The 13,594-nt window shown below is 40.4% G+C and overlaps 1 protein-coding gene and 1 non-coding gene across 2 annotated transcripts in view; both read right to left on the bottom strand.

Moving 5' to 3' along the window:
• Positions 1-13,594, bottom strand: part of OCIAD2 (OCIA domain containing 2) — a 1,147,735-nt gene that overhangs the window by 1,110,190 nt on the left and 23,951 nt on the right. The gene's annotated exons all lie outside the window — the stretch shown is intronic.
• LOC126955778 (U6 spliceosomal RNA) lies at positions 2,844-2,950 on the bottom strand. Its single transcript, XR_007726077.1, has one exon. It is a non-coding gene; the product is annotated as a U6 spliceosomal RNA (small nuclear RNA).

The following is a 13,594-nucleotide window of genomic DNA, read 5'->3' as shown; positions in this document are numbered from 1 at the left end:
GTCACTTCTGCTATTCTTGAATTTGCACATGATTAAGTAAGTTGCCATTATATCTAGTCAGTGTAAGAATATTATATAAATAAGTGAGGTATGCTTTTAGATGCATTGCTAGTTTATATGACGGCTTGAATTATTATTTAGGAAAGACTCACTTATTTCTCCTCCCATGTGTATGAAATATATTTCCCCTTCCTATCAGTGTTGGGCTTGGCCCGGTGATATACTTTGCACAATAGGATGTAGGTGTTTGTGATATAAGCAAAGACTTGGAATGTGCTTGTGCAATAGACTTTCCATCTTCCCCCTCTACTATTGCCATGAGAAGAGCTTCCTGAAAGCAGCTGCTGCTCCATCAGCCTAGGGCCCAGAATGCCCACCTGCAGAGTAGACTTGAGCCCAGCCTGCAGTGAGGAACCATGTCCAGTCAATCCTACAGCTTGAATCAGTCACCAGCCTAGATCAGCTGACCTTCAGCAGACCTATAGATATGTAAGCAAGAATAAATAGTTGTAGTTTTTAAGCCAATAAATCTTGAAGTGGTTAGTTATGTCGCATAGCTCTCCGGCACAGATTATGAATATGCATTTTTAAATATAAGTAAGCGTTTTAGAGTTAACTTGAAGTAAAATTTTTCTTTCTTTTTTTTTGTGTGTGTTTTTTGTTTTTTGATTTTGAGACAGAGTTTTGCTCTTGTTGCCCAGGCTGGAGTGCAATGATGAGATTTCAGCTCACTGCAACCTCTGCCTCTTGGGTTCAAGGGATTCTCCTGCCTCAGCCTCCTGAGTAGCTGGGGTCACAGGCATGCGCCCCCATGCCCAGCTAATTTTTGTGTTTTTAGTAGAAACAGGGTTTGTCTATGTTGGTAAGGCTGATCTCGAACTCCTAACCTCAGGTGATTCGCCCTCCTTGTCCTCCCAAAGTGCTGGGATTACAGGTGTAAGCCACCACGCCCGACTGTAAAATTTTTCTTAAGAGCTTTATATCATAAAACTCTATTATCTAGTTGATGTATAAATGTGCTACAATAATTAACAATTATTATGAAAGCTGTTGATTTTATATACAGAAATGATTTTTTAGAATGTTCAAAAATTTTTTTTTGATGAAGTCTTGCTTTGTCACCCAGGCTAGAGTGCAGTGGTGTGATATTGGCTCCCTGCAACTTCCACCTCCTGGATTCAAGCAATTCTCTTGCCTCAGCCTCCTGCGTAGCTGGGATTGCAAACATGGACCACCTCGCCTGGCTAATTTTTATTAGAGACAGCATTTCACCATGTTGGCCAGGCTGGTCTCAAACTCCTGACTTCATGTGATCCACCCAGCTTGGCCTCCCAAAATACTGGGTCTACAGGTGTGAGCCACGGCACCCAGGTAGAACTTTCAAATATTTCAATAGGGAAACATTTGGATAATTTTAGAAAAATTATATATTCTTCAATCCAGCAAATGCTTATGAAAGTTAAAACAATAGGAATTCAAAGAATAGAGATTAGATTATATCATAATTCTGGTCTTTGTAGACTTGTTTGGTTCATTTCATGTGTTAAACAAGTAACAGAGAACTGTTTGAGTTTGAATTACTTAATTCCAGAGAAGTTATTTGGATAAGTGAACACAGTAATCTTACAATGACTTGAGCTTTGATAAAGATTTCTGGCTGGGCACGGTGGCTCGTGCCTGTAATCCCAGCACTTTGGGAGGCTGAGGCGGGAGGATCGCTTGAGCCCAGAAGCTCTAGGCCAGCCTGGGAAATATAGCAAGACTTTGTCTTCACAAAAAATTTAAAACTTTGCCATGGATGGTGGTGCATGTTTGTAGTCCCAGATACTTGGGAGGCTGAGGTGGAAGTACTGCTTGAGCTGGGGAGGCAGAGGTTGCAGTGAGCTGTGATCATGCCACTGTGCTTCACCTTGGGCAGCAGAGTGAGACCCTGTCTCAAAAAAAAAAAAAAGATTTCTATAAAATCTCATGAATTTGTTATCATCATTATTATACCTTCATAGTCACTGTATCATGATAATTTGGTTGAAACTGTTTGAAACTAATAGGAACAGAATCTGGCTGTTGAAGCAAAATATTTATTGGAAGGATGTTGGCCAGCTTACAGGCTAATCAGGGCATTCTGGTCCAACTATGGAAGGAGTGCTAACAGTTCAAGGTGGTGGCAAAGATCTAGGGAGAGGGTTTCCCCAATAATCTTTCCAGGATGCTTGCCTTGAAATGAATGAACTCAAACTTTCTCTGTCTTATTGCTACTTTTCTCAAGACTGAAATTCCAAGAAGTAAGCATCTGAATATCCTATGCAGGAGAGGACAGAGAACCACTGGGAACCACTGGGGAACTCTCATTTCCGCTAAAGATATCAGGAACTTACTGCCAGAGAAGGTGGAATGGATACCAGTCAGCCAAAGAATATCACCTGTTAATTTATTATTATTGTTATGAATATCACTTACCATCATCATTTTTATTCTCCATTGCTGGAAGGTTGAAGGAGATCTATACCTGGGACATTTCTCAAAAGTATGATATAAGAATTTAGAGCTAAGATGGAATCTATGGCTGTGCATGAGTTAAACAGTGAGATGTCTCCAGGCAGAAGTAGAGATATTTCTGAGATGAGCCAATCTGGGACACCTGTTCATGTGGGATAGAACATTGAGAGGAGTGTTTTTCCTAATAGAGAATGGCTTGTCAATTTACAAACTTGGGTTTCTCCAAGAGGATTTGATAACTTCCTCCGAAGTCTTTACCAACAGATGAGAAGATTCTCCTTTTTGTCTTGTTGAGTGAGGTCTGTTTCACCAAACATTTTAATTATAATATTTTTTCTTTAAAACAATTATATATGGAACACTTCATGAATTTGTGTGTCATTCTTGTGCAGGGGCCATGCAAGTCTTCTCTTTATTGTTCCAATTTTAGTATATGTGCTGCTGAAGCCAGCATTCACCAAACATTTCACCTTGTTCATAGCCAAGATCTGCATATTAGTATCTTAGTCTTCTCAATACTTTAAAAAAGTCACTTGCATTTTCTGATCTTTGTTATTTACTTAGGAGTTAGTCACTATGTTCTATGTACTTTGTATATGACTGCAAGCAGAGAGGATGGAGGGGTGCTTATGCTTTTGAGCTTAATTGAGAGAGTAGATAAAACAAATAGCTATGCAAATAATCATAGTTTTGATCGAAATGCCCTGAAGGAGACATGTAGGATGTAATGACGTGTGTAGACAATGAGGGACTAGCTTAAACATGGAGGGTCAGGAAGGCTTCCCTCAGGATTAGAGCTCGAGCTGAGACATAGAGGTGGAATAGGAGTTAGGTTAAGAGGGGTGGGGTGGAGGGAGTAGGGGTTTGGGACAGAAGCAGGTATTAAGGCCAGAGGTGGAAAGTAGCTCAGCCTACTGCAGACATCTTAAGACCTGAGTTTCTGGATTGTAGTGAAGGGAAGAGGTTGGTGAGAGAGAGGATTCTCCTTTCTTTTCCAATGCTAAGACCAACAACTTTTAATATTTGAAGATGTTTCATCTTATCAAATGTGCTAGTCTTTACAGTCTTCTAGGAAGCAGGTAGAGGAAGTAAATGGAAACATTGCAAAGAGGGGACATAGGCTATTTTTGGTACATGCTCCACGAAAGCATCGAAAAACCAGAATTCTGCCCATCTCATTTGACTTCCATGCTCCATGTCTTAAGCCGCGTTGACCAATCAGAGAGGCAAACAGTATCTAATGTTTGAGTCATCCCCATCCTTTCAAAATCCATTTGAAGGCGGGTCATTTTTTTTTTTCTGTTAGGTGCTTGGAAAATTTTCAGAAGAACAAATCAGGCAGAGCAGTGAATGCTGTGTGTGCACACATTCCCTCTGGCCTGGTGTTTCCAGTTCAGTGGGCCAATTCTCACTTGTCATATTGAGTCCTTTATTACAACAAAATATTATTTTAAAGCTGCACTAACAGTAATTAGAAGCAATTGAGTTTTGTCAACTAACACAAACTGTGGGATTTGAAACTTGGATTTTAGCTGGTATTTTAATGAAGTGTGTGTTAACAACACCAAATCTTCTGTCAGGGCAGCAGCTGAGTTGCATATACAGACCTTTGATGGGGGACCATATGTTAACGCTCAGAGGCGTCAGCCTCATGTGGGACTCTGCATATCCATACCTCACAAATCTGTCTCCAGGCCCATTTTTACTTTCTCCTTCTCCTAATGAAAATTCTGATAATCCTCACATTGTTTTGATAAAAATTTGGAATTAAAGATGATTATTCCCATGTGCACATATTAATAATACATATTTAGATGTGAGTAATGATGACTTAAATTTTCTCTTTGCTCAACTGTCTCATTTCAGCCTAAGATGTTAAAAGGACACATAGTACAGAATGTTAGAACTTATTTAGTGAGAAGCAGGAGGTTAAGGAGGAAGAGAGAATAAAATGGAGAAGGATGCTCTCTAACTTTCAGTTAGCATTTCTAGTGGAATAAATATATGGAGGAAGCAGGTTGGTTTCTCTTTTTAAAAGACAACCTTCTAAACGGTGGTCAAGGGCCTTTTCAGTTGAACATTTTCAAAGAATAACCTACAGTTTACTAAAGAAGCTCACACAGCTAAAGCCAAGACCATCACGGCAGAATGGAGCCTTTTAAACTATGAAAGCTATGCTCCTATAAGGACAAAATCTAGACTAGAGAAATATTGATCATAAGCTTTGCAGAGAGATTTTACCTAATCAGCATGCAATTCAAACTAAAATCTAGTACTTATAACTTTTTATCTGCTCTTCCTATTTTGACCACTGCCAGAAGTAGATGCTATTTGCCTAAAGAAGATAACACAGTGATGTGGTTTAGCTGTGTTTCCACCCAAATCTCATCATCTTTATTGCAGTTCCCATAACCCCCCCATGTCGTGGGAGGGACCAAGTGGGAAGTGACTGAATCATATGGGGCAGTTTCCCCATGCTGTTCTCGTGATAGTGAGTGAGGCTTATGAGATCTGATGGTTTCAAAAGCATCTGGCATTTCCCCTGCTTGCACTCATTCTCTCTCCTCCTGACCTGTGAAGAAGTGCCTTCTGCCATGATTGTAAGTTCCCTGAGGCCTCCCCAGGCATTCAGAACTGTGAGTTAATTAAGCCTCTTTCCTTTATAAATTTCTTGGTCTTGGGCAGTTCTTTATAGCAGCATGAAAATGGACTAGTACAGTATTTGGTACTGTGGTAGTCGGGTGCCGCTGTAAGAATACCCCAAAATGTGGAAGCAACTTTGAAGCTGGGTAACAGGCAGAGGTTGGAACAGTTTGAAGGGCTCAGAAGAAGATAGGAAAATGTGGGAAAGTTTGGAACTTTCTAGAGGCTTGTTGAATGGCTTTGACCAAAATGCTGATAGTGATCTGTACAATGAAGTCCAGGCTGAGGTGGTCTCAGATGGAGATGAGGAATTTGTTGAAACCGGAATAAAGGTGTTCTTGCTATGCTTTGGCAAAAAGACTGGCAGCATTTTGCCCTTGCCCTGGAGATCTTTGGAACTTTGAAGTTGGGAGAGAGATGATTTAGGGTATCTGGCAGAAGAACTTTCTAAGCAGCAAAGTTTCAAGAGGAAGCAGAGCATAAAAGTTTGGAACATTTGCAGCTTGAGGAGACAATAGAAACGAAAACTCCATTTTCCGGGGAGAAATTCAAGCAGGCTGCAGAAATTTGCATAAGTAACAAGGAGCTTAGTGTTAATTACCAAGACCACGGGGAAATGTCTCCAGGGCATATCAGAGACCTTCATGCCAGCTCCTCCCAACACAGGCCCAGAGGCCTAGGAAGGAAAAATGGTTTTGTGGGCCAGGCCCAAGGCCACCCTGCTCTGTGCAGCCTCAGGCCATGGTGCATCCCAGCTGCATTGGCTCCAGCCTAAAAAAGGGTCAAAGGCTAAAAGGGGTCAAAGTACAGTTCAGGCCATTACTTCTGAAGTGATGGTGAAAGAGGGTGCAAGCCCAAAGTTTTGGTGACTTACATGTGGTATTGAGCCTCTGGGTGCACAAAAGTCAAGAATTGAGGTTTGGGAATCTCTGCCTAGATTTCAGAGGATGTATGGAAATGCCTGAATGTCCAGGCAGAAGTTTTCTGCAGGGATGGAATTCTCATGGATAACTTCTGCTAAGGCAATTCAGAAGGGAAATGTGGGATTGGAGAAGAGTACCCACTGGGGCTGCCTCGTGGAGTTATGAGAAGACGGCCACCGTTCTCTAGACCCTAGAAGGGTAGATCCACTGACAGCTTGCATCGTGTGCCTGGAAAAACCTCAGGCACTCAATGCCAGCTGTGAAAGCAGCTTGAAGGGAGGATGTACCCTGCAAAGTCACAGGGGCAGAGCTGCCCAAGACCATGGGAGTCCACCTCTTGCATCAGTGTGACCTGGATGTGAGACATGGAGTTAAAGGAAATCATTTTAGAGTTTTAAGATTTAATGACTGCCTTGTTGGATTTCAGACCTGCATGGGGCTTGTAACCCCTTTGTTTTGACCCATTTCTCCCCCTTGGAAAGGGTAGGGTGTATTTATCCAATGCCTGTAACCCCATTGTATTTTGGAAGGAACTAACTTGTGTTTGATTTTACTGGCTCATATGCAGAAGGGACTTGCCTTGTCTCAGATGAGATTTTGGACTTGGACTTTTGAGTTAATGCTGGAATGAGTTAAGACTTTGGGGGACTGTTTTTGAAGGCATGATTGTGTTTTGAAATGTGAAGACATGATATTTGGGAGGGGCCGGGGGGAATGATATGGATTGGCTGTATCCCCACCCAAATGTCATTTTGAATTGTAGTTCCCATAATCCCCATGTGTTGTGGGAGGGACCCACTGGGAAGTGATTGGCTCATGGGGATGGTTTCCCTCATCCTGTTCTCATGATAGTGACTGAGGCTCATGAGATCTGATGGTTTTATAAGCATCTGGCATTTCCCCTGCTTGCACTCATTCTTTCTCTTGCTGCCCTTTGAAGAGTTGCCTTCTGCCATGATTGTAAGTTTCCTGAGGTCTCCCCAGTCATGTGGAACTGTGAGTCAATTAAAACTCTTTTTTTTTTTTTTTATAAATTACCCAGTCTTGGGTATTTCTTCATAGCAACATGAGAACAGGCTCATACACACAGTTATTCCATTTCTAGTGGGTTTTATCTTGGTAAGAGAAATGGCCCAGGATTTCTTTGATATCCATAGAAATCTACTCCACACCTATGCTTATACAGTCTGGAAGTGTGAGGGTATTAATACCCAGGGGACTACCCTCAACCAACAGGGAATGGGAACTGGTGGATACATGCTTCCCTCTTTATCCATTTGGGCTATTTCAAACACATTCTATAAGAATTGTCAGGCAGTCCCATGGAACTAAGAACCAGTAACCTGTAGTGTTGGCTAGTATAATAATGCATTATTGTGTATACTTTTCTTTCTTCCTTCTTCATTCATTGTAATACATCTGATCCCTGATATCATATTCTTAATAAATTACCTATCTTAGGCTCTGCTTTCAGAGACTGTCAGTTGAGACCAAAAGAGTTCCCAGAAAGCAGACCCTTAGGATGGGATTTCAGAGCTGGATCCTCCACCTGTTAAACTACAGCAAAAACTCCATTGCTGATTTCAAGTGAGTGGTGATAATATAACCCCTAGCATGCTGTAGCACCACAATTACTAATATACTCATCTATAGTGGATTGAGATAAGGTACAGGCTTGTTTTAGGCTGTGGCATTTGAGTGGTATAGAGGCTATGGGGCTATGGTAACTGTAAGAGTTATCTAGTTGGTTGGCATCTATTAACTCCTTTATAAACCTTGAAAAGAGGAAATACTGGGCATGATATGAAAATCAAAATCTTTCTATGGCAATAATTAAAGAGACCCTTATCTCCTTCTGCCATGGGAAATCACATCCAGGATCTAATTGTAAGGGTATGTAAGGGTAGCTGAACTGCAAAGAACACTTGAATGCACAGCCTTGATAAGTTTCATATGACAAATTCAGGGCCTAAGAGTAAATAAGTGTGATCTTGAGCTCTCATTAGAGAATATTTGTGCAGTGAAAATCTTAAACCCCTTAGATTCCTCTGAATTCTTCAGTCTGGCAGAATTAGCCTCCTCCCCTCTTATAAGAAGATAATAGCTTCACCTTGCCTGGAGACCTTGCAAAGACCTCATCTGAAGCAAATGTCCTGCAAGATGTCCTTGGCACTGCCCTGGAATTTCACACACTTCCCTTATTGCCTACAGACTGATAACAAGGGTCAGGTTTTGGTACAGTTCAAAGTAAAGAAATACTTTCCCAACTCTGTGCGGAAAGAGCTTACACACCAAAAGACCTTCCTATTCTTGCTAATGCTCATGGACAGTAGCATGATAACATTTGTGAGAATGGATATCTTGTTGAACTAGGGTGGTGGGGGAAGGGGATAGAATCTAAGGCCGACAAGAGGAAAATGTGTTGACATTGGAGCACTCACCCATGACTTGAGGTTCAGGGTACTGGCACGGACACCTGGAATTGATTCTAATATGATCCTGTAATGGCTCCTTGGCCCTTAGACATGATGATGAGGTGGGGACACTGGGACTGCCTTGGCAGAGTGTTGTGGAAGGGGTCAGAAGGCCCAAGAAACTTGGCAATGTTAGAAAGGGTTGATTCTGCAAGAACAGATCCTACTGCTTGATTCGGTTTCATGGTTGGCTGTGGAGGATATTACCTTCCCTGAGGTAGTGTGGAATTCACTGGTGAGAGGGCCTATAGCATGTTTGAGAAGCTCAGTTATAAATTTATTTGCAGGCTGTGTTGACAATAAAAGATGCTACCATGAAATGGAGCTCCTGGAATTCCAGCTTCCAGGATTCCAGAATGGCAGAAGGCAGACGATAACATTTAATCATCTTAGGCATGGTTATTTATCCTAACAGGCAGTAAGGCCAGAGTGGCTAGCAAGATACCAGAACCCACAGAGGTCTGTGATGGCAAATAGAACTTGGCAGATAAGATGTTAGATGCTAGGGTGTCAATGAACTTTTAAAATCAAAATTAATTGATAACTGGTGATCAAAATCCTGATATTAGCCACTAGAATGGGAAATTACAGACCTCAACATTGGACCTTGGACCATGGGCATTTATGTTCTGTGAGGACTCGTGGAGACCAGCTAGTTTTCCCTTGAGGAAATCTCATCTGCAGCTTTTTCCTTCAAAAACTGAAAATCTTGAAGCGAGGTGCTTTTCATGGGCTTCAATAGCTTGGATCAACTACAAGATACTCGTAGCGATTCATACAGAGTAGGCTGAAAAGTTAACAGCATCAGTGTTATTAGAGTGTTTATTAGAAATTCAGAATCTATATTTTAATAAGATTCTCTAGGTTATTCAAGATTGAGCAGCATTGCCTTAGCAAGCTTAGCGCTATCTAATGGAGAAAGGGAGAGGGAGGTTGGGGGTGGGCAGGGACAGAGAGGTGGCGGCGGGGGAGAGAGACAGAGAGAGAGAGAGAGAGAAATTGACTGAGTAGGTGGAAAGAGATATTTCCGCCATCGTAGGATGTGGAATGTTGGGTGTGAGACGGCACTGAAGAGATACTATAGATGTGGCTCTGGAAGATTTTTAATAAGGAATTAAAGTGACTCAGACAGCAAAATATACTAAATATACTAAATAAAAAATTCGCCAGTTTACACACAAAAAAGAAAGAAAATGTAATGTTTACGTTTCTTTGAAAAAATCAACCCCAGTTTAACAAGTAATAAAATATCTTTTGTGTGTGTGTGTGTGTGTGTGTGTGTGTGTGTGGTGTGTGGTGTTACTTATTTATTATTATTTTTTAAAATAATTGAGATAGGGTGTCACTCTGTTGCTTGGGCTGGAGTGCAGTGGCCCAATCACAGCTCACTGCAGCCTTGAATTCTCGGCCTCAGTTGTTCCTCCCACCTGAGCTTCTTGAGTATTTGGGACTACAGGTGCGAGCAACCATGCCCAGCTAATTTTTTGGTATTTTTTGTGGAGACATGGTTTCGCCGTGTTTCCCAGGCTGGTCTCAAACTCCTGAGCTCAGGCGATCCACAGCCTTGGCCTCCTAAAGTGCTGGGATTACAGGTGTTAGCCACCGCGCCTGGCCTAAGATATCATATTTTAACCTATTAAATAAGCTAAAGTTAAAAAAAAAATTCCCTTTGTAGTCAAGGGCTTGGTAAGAAACTTACTTCTCCATTACCGGTGGGACATAAATTATTATTATGTACATAGAAGAGTTTTATAGTATTCATTAGGAATCGTAACTGTGTTTAGATCTTTTGCCCTTCATATCTAAGAATCTTTCCTAAGGCAATTATCAGAAATGGGAACAAGAATTCTTACAGACAAGTTACTATCATTGACAACATTTATTGAATACTTGCTGTGTACCAAGCAATGTACTAAACTATTTACAGGGATTATTTAATTCGATCCTCACAACATTGAGGCTCAGAAGGTTATATTAATTTCCTAAATTTACAAAACTAGCAAGTAGCAAGACATACAGGTCAACATAGTTCTCTTAAAGATGTTAAGAAGATTCTGTTCTACATAAACAATGAAATATTATGCAGCTGTTTGAAATAATATTTATAAAAACTTTGATGTAAGTTTAAGTTTTTTAAAAGAATGCAAAATAATATGTTCTCAAATGTGCAAAAATGCAAAGAAAAAATACAGGCAGGACACATTGCATATTATTAACAGAGTTGTTCCTCAATGATTTTTCTATATTTTTCATTTTTTGCCAAGCTTGCATTGTTTTTAAAAGGAAAAAACTTTTAAAATATCAACCAGGTATGGTTGTGCTTTTTCTCTTTTTTCTTCTGAAAGTCAGAGAGAGATATCAGTCCAGAGGTTATAAGAGGCGTATATAACTACATAGTTGTGCTCATCAAATTAAGTTGCTTCTGAGGTCAAGGACTTAGATTGAATTTATCATCGATTCCATGGTAGATCCTGATTTATCATGGAGCCAGGCATACCACCACCACTCATCAGGGAGACGTGTGGATTATTCAACCTATATCCACTACCATTATTGACCAAATAAACCAAAGCTCATACCCTAAGGATGATAGGTGGATTGTCCAGATATAAGCTAATTACCTGCTCACCATTATCAAGCATCAAAGGTTATACAGACTGAGCATCCCTTATCCAAAATATTTAGGACCAGAAGTGTTTTGGACTTCACATATTTACAGAGTTTGGAATATTGGCATTTTACTGGTTGAGCATCCCAAATCTGAAAATCCAAAATTTGAAATCCTCCAATCAGTATTTCCCTCGAGTTTCATGTTGGTGATCAAAAAGTTTTGGATTTATGGGCATTATAGGTTCTGGGTTTTCGGAATTGGGATGCTCAACCTGTATTGGTTATATGTATCCTTGTGACTTTAAATTTACCCATGCCAGTCTCTGACCTCATTAATTTTTCAAAGTCTTTTAAAAGTCTTCCCTTGTCTCTCTTGTCTTTTTTCCTCTCTCTTCTTTCCTTCTCTCCCTCCCTTCTTCCTTCCTCCCTTCTTTTGTTCTTTTCTCCTATTCAACCAGTGAAATTCTCTCATACAAAAGCTTATACTCGCCAAGTTGCATTACTCAGCTGAAACAAAACTTGAGAAAATTCTGTCAGATAAAGTCCCTTGAGAGAAAAAAAAAAAAAAAAAAAAAAAAAAAAAAACCTGACCAAAATGAGGCTTTAGAACAGAAGGATTACCTAAACGTGATGTATTTGATTTCAGCACTATCACAGGGCTGTATTATTTAAGTAGGTTGCTTTTATTTATTTATTTATTTATTTATTTATTTCTGTTCCCAATAAAATTATCATAGCCTTTCATGGAGCACTTCAGAGGCCGTTAACTTCTCCCTCATTTGCACACAGCTTCTCTCTCTTTCTGTCGTATTTTGCATCACTTAACCCAGTGGAGTGTTTTCAGACAAAGGCTGCCTAAAAGCTGGGGCCCACATTGTGGCTCTGTGGCATTCATGGGCAGTATTGTTTTTGAAGGCCATCTGCCTGTCATTTGTTTGCTGATTGAGTTAGTGCACCTAATAATATTTTTTTATTGTACTGTGCTAGCCAATGAAAAGGAAATTATACACTCAACAGATGGATCACAAACCTTTCTACCTTAGTGCATCGTCTCCTCGAGTTAGTTAAAAGCAATCATGAAAGCAGATTATAAGGGAATAATAGCCTTTTTATAAATGGGTTTTGCAGTGGTTACTAGTTGTGGTGCTAAACGTGATGGTATCAGATTTTCTCCTCTTTCTTGTGTAGGTTTTTCTTGTAGGAACAATCTGAACAATGAGGGATATGGAAGCGAAGAGAATAAAATCGGCTGGTGATTATGATGGCCAAAATGCAGGAAACCATATTTGTAGGAAGTAGCTGACATCATATGAGCTGGATAGAACATGTGTCCATCCAGAGGTGAAGGAGGCATCAGAAACAAACCACACTTTGTGTCAAAGGTACTTGGGGGTCTCGTTTTGCCTTTAGCTTATGAGCACAGAAAGTAGGGGCAGCAAAGTCTATCACACATGCACACAAAACTCCAAGTATCCTTATTTTACATAGGAAGAACAAGGGTGAAACTGTGAGGCTGTCAGTACTAGATATCATGCAAATTAACAGCAAGACCCAAATATCCTTGACGTGATATTGATTCTCCCTGAGATGTTTGTTCCTTTCTGAAACCAGTAATTTCCTATCCTTGGAAACTCTTCCTGTCCTTGCACCGTAGAAATTCACCTCACCTTTAAAGAGGAAGTAAACCTCTCTGAGCAGAATGCCATTAAATACTGAAGTACGTGTAAAGTGCATTAGAGCAAATCTCTTTTGGAGGTATCACGACGCGGAGGATTTTTCTATACGTCCCTGAACAATTAAGCTGCACCTCCTACTGGGAACATAAACTACAGTGACAGATTTTTAAGTTTTGCAGGCATAGAATTAATTTTTGAACACTTATCATAAGGGAGAAAGCATATATTGTGAAGACCTGGCTTATTCTGCATTAGAAACAGATTCTGCTTTCACGAGTCAAGAGAAACAAAGACAAAAACAAACTAGCAAGCATAGTTACTCTTTTGTGAATCACTCTTGTAATTATATGTGTTAATTACTAGCTCATTTTTTTTTCTTTGCCATAGTCTTTAGCTCCTTGCCTTATCCTAACTTCAAGCGTCAGATGAACTTTTAGCAATATGGTGACTCTGGTATTGATATAAGGACACTGATGTGTATTACTAGGGTGGTGGGGTGGAAGTGATGGCAGTGTAGTTATGGATGGGTGACATGGTTCGGCTTTGTGTCCTCATCCAAATGTCATCTTTAATTATAATCCCCATAATTCCCATAATTTCCGCGTGTCAAGGGAGAGTGCAGGTGGAGGTAATTGAATCATGGGAATGGTTTCCCCCATGCTGTTCTCGTGATAGTGAGTGAGTTCTCACAAGATCTGATGGTTTTATAAGAGGCTCTTCCCCTTTTGCTCAGCACTCCTCTTTCCTGCCACCTTGTGAAGAAGGTGCCTTG

Source organism: Macaca thibetana, chromosome 5, assembly GCF_024542745.1.
Source record: "Macaca thibetana thibetana isolate TM-01 chromosome 5, ASM2454274v1, whole genome shotgun sequence".
NCBI lineage: Eukaryota > Metazoa > Chordata > Mammalia > Primates > Cercopithecidae > Macaca > Macaca thibetana.
The sequence above is the reverse complement of the archived record's forward strand: the minus strand, read 5'-3'. Positions and strand labels throughout refer to the sequence as shown.